The sequence below is a fragment of the Amphiprion ocellaris genome, chromosome 7, assembly GCF_022539595.1.
Source record: "Amphiprion ocellaris isolate individual 3 ecotype Okinawa chromosome 7, ASM2253959v1, whole genome shotgun sequence".
NCBI classification, from domain to species: Eukaryota; Metazoa; Chordata; class Actinopteri; family Pomacentridae; genus Amphiprion; species Amphiprion ocellaris.
This window is the reverse complement of record NC_072772.1, coordinates 38,330,502-38,353,287: the sequence shown is the minus strand read 5'-3', so window position 1 is coordinate 38,353,287 and position 22,786 is coordinate 38,330,502. Positions and strand designations below refer to the sequence as shown.

The 22,786-nt window shown below is 39.4% G+C and overlaps 1 long non-coding RNA gene across 2 annotated transcripts; it reads left to right on the top strand.

Annotated features, from left to right (window-relative positions):
* The first annotated feature begins 101 nt into the window (after positions 1–101).
* Positions 102–22,505, top strand: LOC111587975 (uncharacterized). Of its 2 annotated transcripts, XR_008602195.1 has the most exons (12): positions 102–784; positions 1,092–1,326; positions 1,547–1,702; positions 3,747–3,815; positions 4,431–4,490; positions 4,771–13,277; positions 16,845–17,000; positions 19,070–19,138; positions 19,754–19,813; positions 20,084–20,195; positions 21,345–21,432; positions 21,654–22,505. It is a non-coding gene; the product is annotated as an uncharacterized LOC111587975 (long non-coding RNA). The 2 variants fall into 2 exon arrangements; XR_008602194.1 differs by lacking the exon at positions 21,654–22,505 and having other exon boundaries at positions 21,345–21,545.
* Positions 22,506–22,786: the final 281 nt, after the last annotated feature.

Here is a 22,786-nt window from a genome sequence, read left to right as displayed (position 1 = left end):
CTGTGTGGTAAGCTAGGCTAACAATTCTAACCTGTTTTGTCTTACTGCTAACTTAGGCTAACAGTTCTCACCTGTTGCCAGCCTTTGTGTGAAGGTAAGCTAACAGTTCCCACCTATTTCCAGTCTTTGCAAAACTAGGCTAACAGTTCTAACCTGTTTCCAGTCTCTGTGCTAAGCTAACCGTTCCCACCTGTTTCCAGTCTTTGCGAAACTAGGCTAACAGTTCTAACCTGTTTCCAGTCTTTGTGCTGAGCTAGGCTAACAGTTCCACCTGTTTCCAGTTTGTGCGGTAAGCTAGGCTAACAGTTCCACCTTTTTCCAGTCTTTGCTAAACTAGGCTAACAGTTCTAACTGTTTCCAGTCTTTGTGCTAAACTAGGCTAACAGTTCTAACCTGTTTCCAGTCTTTGTGGTAAGCTAAGCTACCTTGGAGACTATTTGTCTGTGAGTAAAACGTGTACATAAGCACAAATAGAAATGTCATGTTAGAAGTTTCTGTTATAATTTGTCAAGTAGTTGAAATATGTCATACAGTGTTGTTAGAAAGCCCTCATATTTTGATCATGATGTTGTATGGGTTGCGTTATAGTTGTATTTCCTCCCTTGTTGAGCTAATCGGATGTTTGTGTTTTTTTACGTAATGTCCTTGAACGCACCTCGAGTGTGACGTAGCTTTTCTCCATCGTTGCAGCACAGTTGTTAGCTAGTTCTATCCTGTGCACATGTCTGAACTGGATGCATGTTGCATTTTTTCTTCCTTAACCTGCTGTGTGTAAATGATGAAGGTGAGTGGTCATGTGTTCCAGCAGTAGAGCATGATTATGCACTGTTTAGTGTTACTTGTTGATCGTTTAGCGACACTTTACAGGACGGACGTTAGCTTAGCAATTAGCCCACCATGTTGTCTGTCCGAGTGGGTTTGGCTACATTGCTACCGTCATGTGATTGAAATGCTGAGCCATGCATAATATTTTGCCCTTCGTTATTGTGTTTATGTGCATTTGTGTTACTGTTTCATAGTATAATTATTATTGTGATTACATTTATGCCGAATGTCTTACTGATTCAGTATTCCTGTTTGTGATGTTTCAGAACCACAGCTAGCCACAGTTATCCACGAGTAGCCACAGTTGTCTACAGTGCAGCACAGAGTTATCTGCAACAACAGTAAACATCATTAACCTGGAAAGTCTGGCTGCCGTGTTCTTTAACGGGGACACCTTCATACCTTGTGCCACTCTGAAAATACCTACCTGGAGAACCCTCACTCGCGGTTAGAGGGTTAGAGTTGGAGTTATATGTCGGTGAACGGTTTCTGTTGGGTTTGGTACATGTCTAATACGTGGTGTGTTCATGAATGTGTCAGTGCTTGTATAGTGATTTATTTTCTTTTCTCTGTTGTTGTTGTTGTCTTTTGTCTATTTCAGTTTTACAATATTGACCTGAGTCAAGCTCAAGTAAACCACGCAAACCAAGCAAGAAAAGTTGTACAAACCAACAGGATAATTGAAAGTTTGGTTTATTGCTGTGTTCATTTTCTCTTACAGCTCAAAGTCGGGCCAGTGGACGGCATTTGCAGAGACTATGCGCCTGGGAAGAGCTTCAGCTTTCAGATCAGAGGTGACCCGGGTGCAAAAGTCAGCCTGGTGGCTGTGGACAACGCTGTGTATCTTCTCAACAAGGACAGACTCACACAGAGGAAGGTGCGTGAATTTCTATCTGAGAGGGTTAGGGTTGATAAGTTGTCCTCAAGAACTTATCATCATGAGGACAACTTCTATCATCGATAGAAGGGTTTAAAATAGAATTGACTTTACTCATAAAACAATCTCCACATTTTTCTCAGATTCTCCATTTTCCACATTGTGCCACATTTTGTTGCCATAGAACCAAATAGCAACAAGAAGAACTAATGCCTTCTTTGTGAATATGCACAATACTTCTAAAAGTCAGTTTTTAATTGACATGATTTAATACACACTGGAATGCAGTGGGTTTAATAAGTCTAACCCGAACAGGCATCATTTTAAAATATAAAGTCATGTCACCTCATTCTTGATTAACCTTCTGCTCAGATTTGGGACGTGGTGGAGCATGGAGACATTGGCTGCACCCGTGGGGGAGGCCGAGATGCTAAGGGGGTGTTTTCAGATGCAGGACTGATGCAGGACTGCTTTAGGACTGCTTTACTCCTCCAGTACTGGGTTCAAAACTACAACCAGACAAAGTATGTATGAGCATAGAACAGCTGTCTGTTCTGTTTGGAGAATTTCAGCCGTTTCTCACTCGAGCAACTTCCCGAGTTGACACCATCGTACATGCTGTTAACGTGTTTACATGTGAAGGCAGATACCTACTTGTTTTAGATTCTCCAGTCAGGCTACTGAGCAAAACACAGAGTAGTTCACAGGAATCATCATGTACTGTAATACTGGTGATTTTAATGATTTTAATTCTTCTTCTTCTTATTGTTTTTTTTTTCCTCCGTATTTTAATCATGTTTTAACTGTGTAATTTCATAACTGTGTTTTGTATTTGCTACTGCCTATCTTGGCCAGGACTCCCTTGAAAAAGAGGTTCTTAATATCAACAGGATCTGTCCTGGTTAAGTAAAGGTTAAATAAAATCAAAATGGAAAAAAAAAAAATAATGATTTAATTGTTTTCTTGACTGGTGCTCCTATACATAGCAACACCAGTAAAGAAACACACAAAAAAAAACTATAGTGAACATTGAAAAACATCATAAACTAGCTTTCATTAGGAAATAGCTGTCAACACTTGGAATCCAGTTTTCCCCTTGTAGCAGCTCAAGGCCGTGTTTGCACTGTGTGTTTGCTGAAAGTGAGGCGATCCTGGAGTCGCTTTGGGTGGAGAATAATATACAAACCAACTAATCTCTTAATATGTCGGTTTGTGCCTAATACTGAATATTGTTTTATGTGTGTTAAATATAGGTGATATTCACTTCTGAAAAGTCTGGTACGAAGCCGATACTTCATTTATAGTGTAGGGTTACAACCTATATTCACAAGAGATTTACATTAAAAGCGACCAATGATTGAAAGAGCAAAACCCATATCTCGTGTCAAAAAGGAACTCATCTTAACCTAAATATGTGTTTTCTTGGACTGTTGCTTGCTTTTATAGCAATTTTTGAGCCACTACAACATATCTTCCTTGTGCGCGTTGGGCTTAGGGGTTAGGAACACATTGAGAATCAAGAATCTTCATTGTCATTGTGTTTCCCCACAGCGAAATTACAATTGGTGACTCCAAGCTATATATAAAAAAATAGAAAAAGGTACACTATGTACAAATACATTTTTTAAAAAAAATACTTAAAAGATATGAATATGTAAACAGTCTTAGTGCACATGAGCAGTAGGATGGGTGATAAAGTGCAGTCCAGTGCAAGACTCAGTTCTTTATTCCACATAGTGTATCTGTTGTATGTGTAGCGGGGAAATGGATTGGACAGCTCTTGGATAAAAACTGAAACAGTATGGGTACCACAGAATGATAAAACTGTTCAAAAAAGCTGTGATGAATCTGTTTATAATTGTGCATCTTGTCCATTGAATCCTAATATCATTCCAAGGTAACACTGGTTGTCCAAATCTTTTTTTAAGTAACCATTTGCTGTTGCTCATCTGTTAGACAAAAGCACAACCAGTGCAATGAAACAATGAAAACTTGTGTAAGGGTTTTTGTTTAGTTTTTCCTGTTTTTCCTCTCATCTCCGCAGCCGTGCAGTGTCCAGGCAGTACCAGAAGGAGACGCTCTGCTGAACTGTTGAAGCGTAAAGCTCAGCTGGGTGAGTGTCCCCTCATCATGATTTGTTTAGCCAAGAACAAGCGGGATGAGCACTTCTCCCACCTGACGGGTGATTTGCACTAACTGAGATTAGTCGGTATATAATTTCTGCACATCTTTCAGTGCTTTCTACCTTTAGGCTGACTTGTTGTGTATAGTGATCTCATAATAATAATAATAATTCATTGGATTAATTGACAAGCTTCAGGGGAGAAGAACCCACAGCAAGCTGACATGGAAATGTTATGAGACCGTTGTGTTAGAAAGCAGTTGCTGTTTTACACACTAGTGCTTAATATTTATTTGCATTTGGTCTGGAAGAGTCTTTTCCATGTCTAGAAACAAACATTTGTCTTTTTTTCTGCTAAATTTGTAATTTTCTTCACCAACTTTGTCTGGCATTTCAGTCCTTTATTAAATGTGCTCTTAAATACAAAAGAAGCTAAACAGCTGAACGAAACTGGCAGATTTGATAATGATTCTATTGAGGTTCTGCACTAGCAGTTACAAGTGCAATGTATAATGACATTGGACTTTTATCAACTGTTGATTTAGAAAAAGAAAAAAAGAGTTTTTCCACATGCATTTCACAAACAATCTTCTTCTCTGTTCGCAGTTGCCTGCTAATCTTGATTTGGAAGTAGAGGCTCGAGGAAATGGACAAGGAATACTAGAGGTATTATCACGATACATAAGAATGGACTTGTAGAATGTTGTAGAATGACATGAATGGAGTATGGGGTTACTAACCAAGACTGACCTCATTCGAGTCTCACTTTCATGGCGTGCTGAAACCGCAACAATCCATTCTAAATGTATTTCAGAAATATCACAAAGACCTTGCCGCTAAGGGCTTTGTTTATGAGTGCAATACTTATACGCTACTGTCTGCTTTTCCTCTTATGTTTGTTTGTTGTTTTCTCCTCTGTGCCTCTTACACGTGGTTTTCTTTCCAGCACAGGGAAAGACGACCACGGGTTGTGACCTATTACAATCAGCTGCATGAGGTGGAAGAGAAAATGCCCTGCAAGCACTTTGATCTCAACGTCACTTTTGAAGGATCCAGCGGTAGATCAAATTCTCACACTATATCACATATTTTACACGACGTCCTTCAGACGGGTGACAAATTAAAGCAAATGCACTTTAACAAAAAAAAAAACAACAAAGCATTCTGACTGCTGACCTGAGTGAATTTAGTAAATTGAATTTATAAAACACTCGCATACAATCTCTTAAAATACATACGTTTTGCATACATCACAATGCAAGGACTGTGTGTGCTCATCTTCAGGGACTTTTTGTTCGTATTATTTTTGTTATGTGTGTGTCCAGCTGTGCAATTCAGTGCATCGTTACATCAGTAACTTCCAGATTGTAGACAACCTGAGTGACAGAGGCTCCCTGATCATTCACCTGTTCAAAGTAACATCACCGTATTTATAATTATTATTCTATATCATATCATTTTATGTTATTCATATGCTTTTCTTTTTTTCCAAGAAGTAGGTTTCTCAATGCTCAGTAAATAAGTCATTATGACCACAGTCAACAATCTGAGGCAGTTTTAGGCTATTACACAAAACCAGCTTATTGGTACCAAAGCCACGGTTCAGAACTCAGACTTGCTAAATCAGTGTTGGTGTCGTGCAGTGTAGGGCTGCAGCCAGAGTACTGACGATAGTTAGCAAGAGAGATCATATTTCTCCTATGCTGGTTTCTCTTCATTGGCTTCCTGTGAAATGTAGAATAGAATTCAAAATCCTTCTTCTGACATATAAAGCTCTTAACAACCAATCTCCATCATATCTTAAAGACCTGATAGTACCATATTATCCTAGCAGAACTCTTCGCTCTCAGACTGCAGGCTTACTTGGAGAAGTGACCTGTAACTTCTCTCTAAAAGTAGAATGGGAGGCAGAGCCTTCAGTTATCAGCTCCTCTCCTGTGGAACCAGCTCCCAGTTTGGGTTCCGGAGGCGGACACCCTCTCTAATTTTAAGACCAGGCTTAAAACCTTCCTTTTTGACAAATCTTATCGTTAGGACTGACTGGGGGACCCTGAGGGGGTCAGCTGGAGTCTTCCTCTTGGACGTCCCTTAGTTCTGCTGCTATAGGCCTAGGCTGCTGGAGGACCTCTCTGGATGCACTGAGCCCTTCTCTATCTAGCATTATATACAATGGTATACCATAAATATATATACCATTATTGCATTACACTCACTCTGTTTCTCCCTGTGTCCTTTCGCCGAGTGTCCCTGATCCCAGAGCTGGATGCTTCAGATCTGTGGTGGTTCTCCCACCAACTGGCCTAATCTCCATCTGTGGGATGCTGCTGCTGCTGACCTTCCTCCAGCCCACTGCTTCCAGCTGCCCATTTCCATCAATCTACTCTGCATCACCCTCACTATACTTGATTTGCTCGTCTACATATTTTTGAATTTACCACCAGCTATATATGTAGTATATTTAATGCCAGAGCCATACACCATAGCAGTAAACTATAATCAGTTTCCAGCCCAGAGGGATATATGCGCAGATTTTTTTAAATACCATGTAGAAGACTATATACAGGAAGATGAGGTATCAGTTCTTGCACATAGATATACAACGGTCCTTTATTACTCCCCAGGTCAGGGGAAATTTCCAGTGTTAGAGCAGCAAAAATCTTTCAGAGCAGCACTAACTACAGTTTACTACAGTAAAGATAATAATTATAATAACAATGATATATATATATACAAGAATGAAAAATGAATAAATACCGTATTACTACACTATAAGTGACATCAGCATAAAGTGGCTTGTGGAATACATGTAATTGTAAAAGTGCAGAAAATGATTTTCTCAAAACAGGTGAGTCCTGTGAATATGACCAAAATATGAGATAAAACTACCAGAAACATGTACAAAACGACCAAAATATGATTGGTTGATAATGTATCAGTGTTGTTATTGATTATTGATCGGTTGCAGGGACAGAGATTTGTGTCTTGAGTCTCTGCTGTCATCTAATCTCTCTCATGTAAGATCATGTCACAGGAGGGGGCGCTACTGACCTCTTGTGGACACAGGCGGTAACGACACGACATTATTACTAACTGTATAGCTGGCGACATTACAGGTGAGCAGCACTTCCTGTTCATCTTCAACGTAAAAGCATCTTTCTTTAGTGTACATTTTATGTCAAACGTATTACTAAGCGATTTTGGTCGATTCAGAAGGATCTCCGGTGTAAACCAAGTCGTATTTGACGACAGCTAGCTTCTCCACTTGCTCCGATTACTTTTGTTGTAGTCTGAGTCACGTCCAAACAGGAAATGAATCCATAATGTAGCTAATGACAATCGATAGCTGCGTCTGTGATGGCAGCGTTAGCGAGCTAGCAGCTAATCAGAAGCTAGCGACAAGCTAACTCCAGCGCTACCAGCAGCGTCTCTTTAAAAGATGCTGATCACGATATCGGGCTGAAACATTAGACCCGGGACAGGAAACGGAGCTAGAGCTCTGTGTCTTGGAGAGAATTGATTTTAGAACTACGTGTGTTAAGGTATTAGTCCGTGTCATAACAAACCCTCGTTAGCACTTCCGCCAGCTCGGCTAACACTTCCGGTCACGAATGCATTTGTACATTACCTATAACGTGTTCATTTCTGAACGTATAGTGACAACAAACACAATTTGAGGGAGTCGACAAGCTAGTGGTCCTTAAATACATTTTGGTTCATACTGCAGATTCTTCTGAGTGTCACAAAACCACGTTTTAGCCTAAGAGCATTACGATAGTTTTACGTTGAAACAGGAAGTGCTGCTCCTCTGTAATGTCGCCAGCTTTGCCTCAAATAATAATTAGTGTCGTTACCGCCTGTGTCCGCCAGAGGGGCAGTAGCGCCCCCTGCTCTGATAAGGATAAACTTTATTGATCCCACAGTGGATAAAGTTCACCGAGCTGCTTCACTGAGGAGAGTTTTTTAGTTTTCAGATAATATGATGGCGAAGAAAATGTGTTACTGCAGTAAAGATTCCACTGAATTATTATTTGATCCATGATCGAGAGCACTCAGTTCTTCTCCAGTTTGTTGCTGCGGTCCGGTGAACAGGTGAGCTCCAGGTGAACAGGTGATGTCAGCAGCAGGTCAGTCTGTGATTGGAGCAGTAAAACTCATCTACATTAAATTAAATGTTATGCTAATGTAGATGCACTCATGTGATATAAACTGTGAAGTCCACTCTAAACTGTATTAAGGCTTAGAGCCAGGATTTTTAAGTTTTGTATCTCTGTGTTCCCCCCGCTGACCTGAGCAGTTGGTACGTTCCACTCAGACACACCTGACGGGATCAAACCACCGACACACATGCCACACAGCTCCACTTTATTTAACCTTCAAAAACCTAGTTTTATTGATCTTTTCATGGTTTCTTCATCTTTGAATGAATATTTTTGGCACTAAGTGTGAACTTTTTGAACGGACTCTGCTCGTCAGATGGAGGAACGTCGGGGAGTTTGTTGGAAGATTCAGGTGAGAGGAAACAGAAGTAGGATGTTAGACAGGACTGATCTGCTGTCCTATCCTATACATTGTAGTGTTAACAAAATCATTGGAGCCTTCAATTGTCTCCTGCTGGTCATACTACAACTCTTGGTTTGACACTAAATGCAAAATCTGAATTTTAAGAAATTTTTATTATTTTATTATTATTAGTCATAAAATTCAATAACTTCACTCTTACACACTGTAGCGTCATCAAATTCGCTGGAGCCATCAGTTGGCTCCTGATTATCATACTACAACTCTTGGTTTGACATTAAGTAAAAAATCTGAATTTTAAGGAATTTTTGTAGTAAATAAAATTCACTTACTTTACTCTTAAACACTGCAGAAAAAACAAACGCCATCCAACCATCAAAAGGGTCCTACTGATCACACCTTCAGGTTTTTTCTTCCAAGTATTGTTCGTGCAGTCCTTAACTTGGAAAATATTATTAGCTGTTTAACATTAGGGTTTAAATGAATCAGTTAAGGCTGCAGCCTCGTAAGAAAGCGTCTGACTGTCTTTCTTCCCAATCGTCAGTACTTGAGGAGACAGTCTAAACAGTTTAGTTTGGTATATTGATGTTATCTGATCCTCTCTTTGATGAGGAGTCCAAGTTCCATTACTATTCAGTATCATGTATTTGGACAAACAGGTGCACTGTGGATCTAAAAATATAGCCCCACATACATCAAGAGAAGAGCCGTCAAAGCTAATTTACTCATAATCCTTAAACTTCACACACAAGCATGCACACTAAATAGTGTGCACATCTTCACATGGCAATAAACAACCCAAATCATTAAAATTCAGTTACTTTTGCTTGTTAATGTTACACAATCTACCAAAAAAAAAAAAAAATGGATGACCACTTTTAACTGTTACAACAAAAAATATTTGAGATATATAACAACAATTTCATTACCGATAAAAAAAATAAAAAAAAAAATCCTTAAAATCATGAAAAATAGTTAAATATCAAACCAAGAGTTGTAGTATGGTCAACAGGAGCCAACTGAGTTAGACAGAGTGTAATCTTTTTGCAGTACATAAGAGGGAAGTTATTGAATTGTATTACTAATAAAATAATAAGAAAATAAGAAAAAAATTCCTTAAAATTCAGATTTTTTCATTTAATATCAAACCAAGAGTTGTAGTATGACCAGCAGGAGTCAACTGATGGCTCCAGTGATTTTGGTAACACTACAATGTATAAGAGTGAAGTTATTGAATTTTATTACCAATAACAATTCCTTAAAATTCAGATTTTCTATTTAATATCAAACCAAGGGTTGTACTGTGACAGTCAGGAGACAACTGATGGCAGCAGCGAGTTTGGTGACACTACAGTACATAAGAGTGAAGTTAATGAATTTTATTACCAATAAAAATTATTTAAAATTCAAATTTTGTACTTAATATCAAACCAAGTGTTGTAGTATGACCAGCAGAAGCCAATTGAAGGCTCCAGTGATTTTGGTGACACTAAAGTAAACAAGAGTGAAGTTATTGAATTTATTAAAACAATACTAAAATAATGAAAATTTCTTAAAATTCAGATTTTGTATTTAGTGTCAAACCAAGAGTTGTAGTATGACCAGCAGGAGACAATTGATGGCTGCAGTAAATTTGGTGACACTACAGTGTATAAAAGTTAAGTAATTGAATATTTGTCTCTCTTCGCTGTTGCAGCGGTTTTGCTATTTGCAGACGGTCCCTGTTCACTCGTTGCACAGCCGGCTGCTCATAGACATCAGTGCTATTTGTGCAACTTGAAAGACAGCGACTTTTGATAAAACTGGCCTCGTAGCACATTGTCTAGCTTACAGCGATTTGAAAGAGGCATTGTTTATGTTTTTACAACGTATATCTCATGAGTTATTGATGCCGGAAGTCCGAATCTGTGAATATCTTGCCAACTTTACCTAACTCCCATTCATGCATGAATTATGATAACCTCTGTTAGGATTTTTTTTTTTCCCCCAATTGTTTTTATTCAGGGCTGCACAGTGGCGTAGTGGTTAGCACTTTCGCCTTGCAGCGAGAAGATCCCTGGTTCGCGTCCCGGCTTTCCCGGGATCTTTCTGCATGGAGTTTGCATGTTCTCCCTGTGCATGCGTGGGTTCTCTCCGGGTACTCCGGCTTCCTCCCACAGTCCAAAAATATGCTGAGGTTAATTGATTACTCTAAATTGCCCGTAGGTGTGAATGTGTGAGTGATTGTTTGTCTATATATGTAGCCCTGCGACAGACTGGCGACCTGTCCAGGGTGTCCCCTGCCTTCGCCCGAGTCAGCTGGGATAGGCTCCAGCACCCCCCGCGACCCTAGTGAGGAATAAGCGGTGTATAGATAATGGATGGATGGATGGATGTTTTTATTCATCTTTAGGCGTGAAAAACAAGGTTTGAACTTTATTTTATTTCAACCCATTTTTCTAAAAAATATATTTACATGTCCACTGAGATGGCCACCATGCATTTTGCTCTAGAAATATGGATTTAACAAACAAATGGATAAAATGATATACAGTGGATTGAACTGTGAAATGTGATGTGAACTATAAAATAAAATAATTGATGCATAAATAATTCAAACAGCATTGAGGGATTCACTCTCCTGTATAGATTCCCAAGTCTCTCAGATGACATATTTTCAAGAACAGCAGCAGTAATAGCCTAATTGTGGTCAATGAATTGTAGCTGAAATATAGCTGGTGATGCATGATGTGCACTTTAGTGGACATGAGATTAATCATAATTGCCTCCCAATATAACATCGATACTCGGAAAATTTTGCAATTGCATGACTCCTTAGATGTTCCTCGATGTCGCCATATTTTTCTTTCCTGCAAAGGTCTCTTTTTTTATAGAAGGTTTGAACAAAAGAAAATGAGCTACTTGGTGTTTCTGGCTGCCTGTCGGCCATCTTGGTTTGACTCTTTTTCTTTTTTCTTTCTTTTTTTTTTTTTTTTTTTTTTTAAAGAATTTGCAATGGCTAGCCAATCACTGGCAGTGGAAGAAATGATGCAATAGGATCCACTGTAGTGGCTGATGTCCAACTATGCCATCAAAACTTATGCACATACAAGAAAACAGCTTTAGAAGAGCTGCACACTGTCATGACCTCTATGCATGGAAGGGTTAAAGGCATCAATAATGAACACAACACAAATAAATTGCTATCTTATTACAATTCTGCATAATACACAGTGGAGAATCACAGTGATATTGTAATAATTGAAGGTATTTTTAATTGTTACTGTATTTTTGCTATATTTTTACTATATTTTACTGTGTTTTTCCTATATTTTTTACTGTATTTTTACTATGTTTTTACTGTATTTGTACTATATTTTTTACTGTGTCTTTACTATATTTTTACTTTATTTTTATGAGATTTTTTGCCATATTTTTTACTATATTTTTGGTGTGTTTTTACTATATATTTTACAGTAATTTACTGTATTTTTTTAGTATATTTTTACTGTATTTTTTACTGTATCTTTACTGTATTTTATGAGTCTGCTGTCATCTAATCTCTCATGTAAGATCATGTCACAGGAGGGGGCGCTACTGGCCTCTTGTGGACACAGGCGGTAACGACACGACATTATTATAAACGGTATAGCTGGCGACATTACAGGTGAGCAGCACTTCCTGTTCATCTTCAACGTAAAAGCATCTTTCTTTATTGTACATTTTATGTCAAAAGTATTACTAAGCGATTTTGGTCGATTCAGAAGGATCTCTGGTGTAAACCAAGTCGTATTTGACGACAGCTAGCTTCTCCACTTGCTCCGATTACTTTTGTTGTAGTCCGAGTCACGTCCAAACAGGAAATGAATCCACAACGTAGCTAATGACAGTCTATAGCTGCATCTCCGTGATGGCAGCGTTAACGAGCTAGCAGGTAATCAGAAGCTAGTGACAAGCTAACTCCAGCGCTACAAGCAGCGTCTCTTTAAAAGGTGCTGATCACGCTATGAGGCTGAAACGTGAGACCTGGGACAGGAAAAGGAGCTAGAGCGCTGTATCTTGCAGAGGATTTATTTTAGAACTACGCATGTTAAGGTATGAGTCCGTGTCATAGCAAACCCTCGTTTGCACTTCCGCTAGCTCGGCTAACACTTCCGGTCACGAATGCATTTGTACATTAGCTATAACGTGTTCATTTTTGAACGTATAGTGACAACAAACACAATTTGAGACTGTCGACAAGCTAGTGGCCCTTAAATAGATTTTGTTTCATACTGCAGATTCTTCTGAGTCTCACAAAACCACGTTTTAACCTAAGAGCATTACGATAGTTTTACGTTGAAACAGGAAGTGTTGCTCCACTGTAATGTCGCTAGCTTTGCCTCAAATAATAATAGTGTCGTTACCGCCTGTGTCCGCCAGAGAGCAGTAATGTGTACAGTAAAGATTTAGTGACTTTAGGGGTCATTTTGAATGTTTTTATGGCTATTTTTGCTTCAGTTTGTTCATGTTTTGTCTCATATTGTTACTTTAGTGACTTTAGGGGTCCTTTTGCATGTTTTTATGGTTATTTTTGCTTCAGTTTGTTCATTTTGTGCCTCGTATTGTTACTTTAGTGACTTTAGGGATCAATTTGCATGTTTTTATGGATATTTTTGATTCAGTTTGTTCATTTTTTGTCTCATATTATTACTTTAGTGACTTTAGGGGTAATTTTGCATGTTTTTATGGCTATTTTTGATTCAGTTTGTTCATTTTTGGTCTCACATTGTTACTTTAGTTACTTTAGGGGTCATCTTGCATGTTTTAATGGCTATTTTATTATTCAGTTTGTTCATTTTTTGTCTCATATTATTATCATAGCAGAGGCTCATGGGTAACGTGGTTCTGAGGCAGCCAGGAGCAGAGGCTCATGGGTAACGTGTCTCTGAGCCAGCCAGGAGCAGAGGCTCATGGGTAACGTGGTCCTCTGTTTCCAGTCTTTATGCTAAGCTAGGCTAACAGTTCTAACCTCTTTCCAGTCTTTATGCTAAGCTAGGATGGCTGTTTTCCTCTGTTTCCAGTCTTTATGCTAAGCTAGGCTAACAGTTCTAACCTGTTTTGTCTTTCTGCTAACCTAGGCTAACAGTTCTAACCTGTTGCCAGCCTTTGTGCGAAGGTAAGCTAACAGTTCCCACCTATTTCCAGTCTTTGCTAAACTAGGCTAACAGTTCTAACCTGTTTCCAGTCTTTGTGCTAAGCTAGGCTAACTGTTCCACCTGTTTCCAGTCTTTGCGAAACTAGGCTAACAGTTCTAACCATTTTCCAGTCTTTGTGCTAAGCTAGGCTAACAGTTCCACCTGTTTCCAGTCTTTGTGCTAAGCTAGGCTAACAGTCCCACCTGTTTCCAGTCTGTATGGTAAGCTAGGCTAACAATTCTAACCTGTTTCATCTTCCTGCTAACCTAGGCTAACAATTGTAACTTGCTGTGTCTTTCTGCCAAACTAGGCTAACAGTTCTAACCTGTTTCCAGTCTTTGTGCTAAGCTAAGCTAACCGTTCCCACCTGTTTCCAGTCTTTGTGCTAAGCTGGGCTAACAGTTCCACCTGTTTCCAGTATTTGCTAAACTAGGCTAACAGTTCTAACCTGTTTCCAGTCTTTGTGCTAAGCTAGGCTAACAGTTCCACCTGTTTGCAGTCTTTGCTAAACTAGGCTAACAGTTCTAACCATTTTCAGTCTTTGTGCTAAGCTAAGCTAACAGTTCCACTTGTTTCCAGTCTGTGTGGTAAGCTAGGCTAACAATTCTAACCTGTTTTTTCTTTCTGCTAACCTAGGCTAACAGTTGTAACCTGTTGTGTCTTACTGCTAACCTAGGCTAACAGTTCTCACCTGTTGCCAGCCTTTGTGTGAAGGTAAGCTAACAGTTCCACCTGTTTCCGGTCTTTGCGAAACTAGGCTAACAGTCCTAACCTGTTTCCAGTCTTTGTGCTGAGCTAAGCTAACAGTTCCACCTGTTTCCAGTCTGTGCGGTAAGCTCGGGTAACAGTTCCACCTGTTTCCACTCTGTTAAACTAGGCTAACAGGTCTAACCTGTTTCCAGTCTTTGTGCTAAGCTAGGCTACCAGGTCCACCTGTTTCCAGTCTTTGCGAAACTAGACTAACAGTTCTAACCTGTTTCTAGTCTTTGTGCTAAGCTCGGCTAACAGTTCCACCTGTTTCCAGTCTTTGCTAAACTAGGCTAACAGTTCTAACCTGTTTCCAGTCTTTGTGCTAAGCCAGGCTAACAGTTCCACCTGTTTCCAGTCTTTGTGAAACTAGGCTAACAGTTCTAATCTTTTGCCAGCCTTTGTGTGAAGGTAAGCTAACAGTTGCCACCTATTTCCAGTCTTTGCGAAACTAGGCTAACAGTTCTAACCTGTTTCCACTCTTTGTGCTATGCTAAGCTAACAGTTTCACCTGATTCCAGTCTTTGCGAAACTAGGCTAACAGTTCTAGCCTGTTTCCAGTCTTTGTGCTAAGCTACGCTAACAGTCCCACCTGTTTCACGTCTGTATGGTAAGCTAGGCTAACAATTCTAACCTGTTTCATCTTCCTGCTAACCTAGGCTAACAATTGTAACTTGCTGTGTCTTTCTGCTAAACTAGGCTAACAGTTCTAACCTGTTTCCAGTCTTTGTGCTAAGCTAAGCTAACCGTTCCCACCTGTTTCCAGTCTTTGTGCTAAGCTGGGCTAACAGTTCCACCTGTTTCCAGTCTTTGCTAAACTAGGCTAACAGTTCTAACCTGTTTCCAGTCTTTGTGCTAAGCTAAGCTAACCGTTCCCACCTGTTTCCAGTCTTTGTGCTAAGCTGGGCTAACAGTTCCACCTGTTTCCAGTCTTTGCTAAACTAGGCTAACAGTTCTAACCATTTTCAGTATTTGTGCTAAGCTAAGCTAACAGTTCCACTTGTTTCCAGTCTGTGTGGTAAGCTACGCTAACAATTCTAACCATTTTTGTCTTTCTGCTAACCTAGGCTAACAGTTGTAACCTGTTGTGTCTTACTTCTAACCTAGGCTAACAGTTCTCACCTGTTGCCAGCCTTTGTGTCAAGGTAAGCTAGCAGTTCCCACCTATTTCCAGTCTTTGTGAAACTAGGCTAACAGTTCTAACCTGTTTCCAGTCTTTGTGCTAAGCTAACCGTTCCCACCTGTTTCCAGTCTTTGCGAAACTAGGCTAACAGTTCTAACCTGTTTCCAGTCTTTGTGCTGAGCTAGGCTAACAGTTCCACCTGTTTCCAGTCTGTGCGGTAAGCTAGGCTAACAGTTCCACCTTTTTCCAGTCTTTGCTAAACTAGGCTAACAGTTCTAACTGTTTCCAGTCTTTGTGCTAAAATAGGCTAACAGTTCTAACCTGTTTCCAGTCTTTGTGGTAAGCTAAGCTACCTTGGAGACTATTTGTCTGGGACTAAAACGTGTACATAAGCACAAATAGAAATTTCATGTTAGAAGTTTCTGTTATAATTTGTCAAGTAGTTGAAATATGTCATACAGTGTTGTTAGAAAGCCCTCATATTTGGATCATGATGTTGTATGGGTTGCATTATAGTTGTATTTCCTCCCTTGTTGAGCTAATCGGATGTTTGTGTTTTTTTACGTAATGTCCTTGAACGCACCTCGTGTGTGACGTAGCTTTTCTCCATCGTTGCAGCACAGTTGTTAGCTAGTTCTATCCTGTGCACATGTCTGAACTGGATGCATGTTGCATTTTTTTCTTCCTTAACCTGCTGTGTGTAAATGATGAAGGTGAGTGGTCATGTGTTCCAGCAGTAGAGCATGATTATGCACTGTTTAGTGTTACTTGTTGACCGTTTAGCGACACTTTACAGGACGGACGTTAGCTTAGCAATTAGCCCACCATGTTGTCTGTCCGAGTGGGTTTGGCTACATTGCTACCGTCATGTGATTGAAATGCTGAGCCATGCATAATATTTTGCCCTTCGTTATTGTGTTTATGTGCATTTGTGTTACTGTTTCGATAGTATAATTATTATTGTGGTTACATTTATGCTGAATGTCTTACTGATTCAGTATTCCTGTTTGTGATGTTTCAGAACCACAGCTAGCCACAGTTATCCACGAGTAGCCACAGTTGTCTACAGTGCAGCACAGAGTTATCTGCAACAACAGTAAACATCATTAACCTGGAAAGTCTGGCTGCCGTGTTCTTTAACGGGCACACCTTCATACCTTGTGCCACTCTGAAAATACCTACCTGGAGAACCCTCACTCGCGGTTAGAGGGTTAGAGTTGGAGTTATATGTCGGTGAACGGTTTCTGTCGGGTTTGGTACATGTCTAATACGTGCTGTGTTCATGAATGTGTCAGTGCTTGTATAGTGATTTATTTTCTTTTCTCTGTTGTTGTTGTTGTCTTTTGTCTATTTCAGTTTTACAATATTGACCTGAGTCAAGCTCAAGTAAACCACGCAAACCAAGCAAGAAAAGTTGTACAAACCAACAGGATAATTAAAAGTTTGGTTTATTGCTGTGTTCATTTTCTCTTACAGCTCAAAGTCGGGCCAGTGGACGGCATTTGCAGAGACTATGCGCCTGGGAAGAGCTTCAGCTTTCAGATCAGAGGTGACCCGGGTGCAAAAGTCAGCCTGGTGGCTGTGGACAACGCTGTGTATCTTCTCAACAAGGACAGACTCACACAGAGGAAGGTGCGTGAATTTCTATCTGAGAGGGTTAGGGTTGATAAGTTGTCCTCAAGAACTTATCATCATGAGGACAACTTCTATCATCGATAGAAGGGTTTAAAATAGAATTGACTTTACTCATGAAACAAGCTCCACATTTTTCTCAGATTCTCCATTTTCCACATTGTGCCACATTTTGTTGCCATAGAACCAAATAGCAACAACAAGAACTAATGCCTTCTTTGTGAATATGCACAATACTTCTAAAAGTCAGTTTTTAATTGACATGATTTAATACACACTGGAATGCAGTGGGTTTAATAAGTCTAAGCCGAACAGGCATCATTTTAAAATATAAAGTCATGTCACCTCATTCTTGATTAACCTTCTGCTCAGATTTGGGACGTGGTGGAGCATGGAGACATTGGCTGCACCCGTGGGGGAGGCTGAGATGCTAAGGGGGTGTTTTCAGATGCAGGACTGATGCAGGACTGATGCAGGACTGCTTTAGGACTGCTTTACTCCTCCAGTACTGGGTTCAAAACTACAACCAGACAAAGTATGTATGAGCATGGAACAGCTGTCTGTTCTGTTTGGAGAATTTCAGCCGTTTCTCACTCGAGCAACTTCCCGAGTTGACACCGTCGTACATGCTGGTAACGTGTTTACATGTGAAGGCAGATACCTACTTGTTTTAGATTCTCCAGTCAGGCTACTGAGCAAAACACAGAGTAGTTCACAGGAATCATCATGTACTGTAATACTGGTGATTTTAATGATTTTAATTCTTCTTCTTCTTATTGTTTTTTTTTCCTCCGTATTTTAATCATGTTTTAACTGTGTAATTTCATAACTGTGTTTTGTATTTGCTACTGCCTATCTTGGCCAGGACTCCCTTGAAAAAGAGGTTCTTAATATCAACAGGATCTCTCCTGGTTAAGTAAAGGTTAAATAAAATCAAAATGGAAAAAAAAAAAAATAATAATGATTTAATTGTTTTCTTGACTGGTGCTCCTATACATAGCAACACCAGTAAAGAAACACACAAAAAAAAACTATAGTGAACATTGAAAAACATCATAAACTAGCTTTCATTAGGAAGTAGCTGTCAACACTTTGAATCCAGTTTTCCCCTTGTAGCAGCTCAAGGCCGTGTTTGCACTGTGTGTTTGCTGAAAGTGAGGCGATCCTGGAGTCGCTTTGGGTGGAGAATAATATACAAACCAACTAATCTCTTAATATGTCGGTTTGTGCCTAATACTGAATATTGTTTTATGTGTGTTAAATATAGGTGATATTCACTTCTGAAAAGTCTGGTACGAAGCTGATACTTCATTTATAGTGTAGGGTTACAACCTATATTCACAAGAGATTTACATTAAAAGCGACCAATGATTGAAAGAGCAAAACCCATATCTCGTGTCAAAAAGGAACTCATCTTAACCTAAAAATGTGTTTTCTTGGACTGTTGCTTGCTTTTATAGCAATTTTTGAGCCACTACAACATATCTTCCTTGTGCGCGTTGGGCTTAGGGGTTAGGAACACATTGAGAATCAAGAATCTTTATTGTCATTGTGTTTCCCCACAGCGAAATTACAATTGGTGACTCCCAGCTATATATAAAAAAAATAAAATAAATAGAAAAAGGCACACTATGTAGAAATAAATTAAAAAAAAAAAATACTTAAAAGATATAAATATGTAAACAGTCTTAGTGCACATGAGCAGTAGGATGGGTGATAAAGTGCAGTCCAGTGCAAGACTCAGTTCTTTATTCCACATAGTGTATCTGTTGTATGTGTAGCGGGGAAATGGATTGGACAGCTCTTGGATAAAAACTGAAACAGTATGGGTACCACAGAATGATAAAACTGTTGAAAAAAGCTGTGATGAATCTGTTTATAATTGTGCATCTTGTCCATTGAATCCTAAATATCATTCCAAGGTAACACTGGTTGTCCAAATCTTTTTTTAAGTAACCATTTGCTGTTGCTCATCTGTTAGACAAAAGCACAACCAGTGCAATGAAACAATGAAACCTTGTGTAAGGGTTTTTGTTTAGTTTTTCCTGTTTTTCCTCTCATCTCCGCAGCCGTGCAGTGTCCAGGCAGTACCAGAAGGAGACGCTCTGCTGAACTGTTGAAGCGTAAAGCTCAGCTGGGTGAGTGTCCCCTCATCATGATTTGTTTAGCCAAGAACAAGCGGGATGAGCACTTCTCCCACCTGACGGGTGATTTGCACTAACTGAGATTAGTCGGTATATAATTTCTGCACATCTTTCAGTGCTTTCTACCTTTAGGCTGACTTGTTGTGTATAGTGATCTCATAATAATAATAATAATTCATTGGATTAATTGACAAGCTTCAGGGGAGAAGAACCCACAGCAAGCTGACATGGAAATGTTATGAGACCGTTGTGTTAGAAAGCAGTTGCTGTTTTACACACTAGTGCTTAATATTTATTTGCATTTGGTCTGGAAGAGTCTTTTCCATGTCTAGAAACAAACATTTGTCTTTTTTTCTGCTAAATTTGTAATTTTCTTCACCAACTTTGTCTGGCATTTCAGTCCTTTATTAAATGTGCTCTTAAATACAAAAGAAGCTAAACAGCTGAACGAAACTGGCAGATTTGATAATGATTCTACTGAGGTTCTGCACTAGCAGTTACAAGTGCAATGTATAATGACATTGGACTTTTATCAACTGTTGATTTAAAAAAAGAAAAAAAGAGTTTTTCCACATGCATTTCACAAACAATCTTCTTCTCTGTTCGCAGTTGCCTGCTAATCTTGATTTGGAAGTAGAGGCTCGAGGAAATGGACAAGGAATACTAGAGGTATTATCACGATACATAAGAATGGACTTGTAGAATGACATGAATGGAGTATGGGGTTACTAACCAAGACTGACCTCATTCAAGTCTCACTTTCATGGCGTGCTGAAACCGCAACAATCCATTCTAAATGTATTTCAGAAATATCACGAAGACCTTGCCGCTAAGGGCTTTGTTTATGAGTACAATACTTATACGCTACTGTCTGCTTTTCCTCTTATGTTTGTTTGTTGTTTTCTCCTCTGTGCCTCTTACATGTGGTTTTCTTTCCAGTACAGGGAAAGACAACCACGGGTTGTGACCTATTACAATCAGCTGCATGAGGTGGAAGAGAAAATGCCCTGCAAGCACTTTGATCTCAACGTCACTTTTGAAGGATCCAGCGGTAGATCAAATTCTCACACTATATCACATATTTTACACGACGTCCTTCAGACGGGTGACAAATTAAAGCAAATGCACTTTAACAAAAAAAAAAAAAAAAACAACAAAGCATTTAGACTGCTGACCTGAGTAAATTGAATTTATAAAACACTCGCGTACAATCTCTTAAAATACATACGTTTTGCATACATCACAATGCAAGGACTGTGTGTGCTCATCTTCAGGGACTTTTTGTTAGTATTATTTTTGTTAAGATCAAATGAATACATTATTGTTAAGATCAAAATAACACATTGGAGCATAATTACATCAAATACACTATTACACACGCTCTAGCCCACCATATAATATATACAGCTGTACATTAATTAATGCTTTGCTACTGTCCCAGACCAGAAAAGCCTCCAGCAGATGTAGAAAAGTCAGACAAGATCAAGTAGTTGTTGTTGTTATACGTGTACACGACTGTGCAAAATGTTAGATCGGCAGCAATATCGACTACCTTATTACAAATTGCAGGGCACAGTTCCACAGCTTTGGGTAGTTCAAAATATCTTGTGCCAGTTCCTCTGTGGACTGACACTCTGTACATTATCTGATAGGTACTTTATTCATTCCCTTAGGGAGATTCAAGGTATGCATGAGCTCACGTGTTACCTAGAAGATAGAGGGCCACTGTGCAAATGAGCATGCAACAGACATCCCAAATCTGCCTAAAATGCTGGTATTTACAGAGGTGAGCTTAAAAAAAACTGTTAGTATTTACAATAAAGTGCAAATTGGTGTTATTTGCAATAAAAATAGAGCATGATAAGAGTTCATAATACAATAAATATAGTATTTGAAGTACAAACGATGTCAGAGCTCTGTGGAAGAACATCTGTTGGTCTGCAGATGCAGGTACATCTGTTAGTCTGCTGCTGCAGGTAGTTCTTCATGGATTCTTGGTGTGCCTCAGTAAAGACTGATTCCTCTGGTTTTTCTTTCAGACTCATTTTAAAATGCTGCTGCTCACATGCTCAAAGACTTTAATCTGATCAGTGACTGATTGTACATTATGCCTTTACATGAACAATGTGACAGCAGCTGATTATAGTCGTATAGTCATCGTGCCCTTTGTCAGTGCTGTTCTTTTTCTCATTCACTGCAGGGCTCTAGGACCCAGAGACGTCAGGATGGTGGTTCTTGATATCAGTCTACCAACTGGATTCACCCCAGAAAACTCTGACCTGGAGATGGTAATCACCTTCTAGTGCTAGTGCAGAAAAATCTGAAAGCTTGTGTCAATGGTGTATTTAAGTGCCTTTAAAATGAATGTAGTATTTTAAATAAAAGTTTGTAAAAAGTTTACTACATCATGATAATGACCTTCTAATGGATGAGACATGAATGATCACATGTTTAGGACGGCGGCGTTGCTAACTAGCTAACAGCTGACTCTGTTTATGTGTGTGTCCAGCTGTCCAATTCAGTGCATCGTTACATCAGTAACTTCCAGATTGTAGACAACCTGAGTGACAGAGGCTCCCTGATCATTCACCTGTTCAAAGTAACATCACTGTATTTATAATTATTATTCTATATCATATCATTTTATGTTATTCATATGCTTTTCTTTTTTTCCAAGAAGCAGGTTTCTCAATGCTCAGTAAATAAGTCTTTATGACCACAGTCAACAATCTGAGGCAGTTTTAGGCTATTACACAAAACCAGCTTATTGGTACCAAAGCCACGGTTCAGAACTCAGACTTGCTAAATCAGTGTTAGTGTAGTGCAGTGTAGGGCTGCAGCCAGAGTACTGAGGATAGTTAGCAAGAGAGATCATATTTCTCCTATGCTGGTTTCTCTTCATTGGCTTCCTGTGAAATGTAGAATAGAATTCAAAATCCTTCTTCTGACATATAAAGCTCTTAACAACCACTCTCCATCATATCTTAAAGACCTGATAGTACCATATTATCCTAGCAGAACTCTTCGCTCTCAGACTGCAGGCTTACTTGGAGAAGTGACCTGTAACTTCTCTCTAAAAGTAGAATGGGAGGCAGAGCCTTCAGTTATTAGCTCCTCTCCTGTGGAACCAGCTCCCAGTTTGGGTTCTGGAGGCGGACACCCTCTCTAATTTTAAGACCAGGCTTAAAACCTTCCTTTTTGACAAATCTTATAGTTAGGACTGACTGGGGGACCCTGAGGGGGTCAGCTGGAGTCTTCCTCTTGGACGTCCCTTAGTTCTGCCCCTAGTTCTGCTGCTATAGGCCTAGGCTGCTGGAGGACCTCTCTGGATGCACTGAGCCCTTCTCTATCTACCATTATATTATTTTTATATATATATATATATATATATATATATATATATATATATATATATATATATATATATATATATATATATATATATATATACACACACACACACACACACACACACACACCATTATTGCATTACACTCACTCTGTTTCTCCCTGTGTCCTTTCTCCGAGTGTCCCTGATAGCAGAGCTGGATGCTTCAGATCTGTGGTGGTTCTCCCACCAACTGGCCTAATCTCCATCTGTGGGATGCTGCTGCTGCTGACCTTCCTCCAGCCCACTGCTTC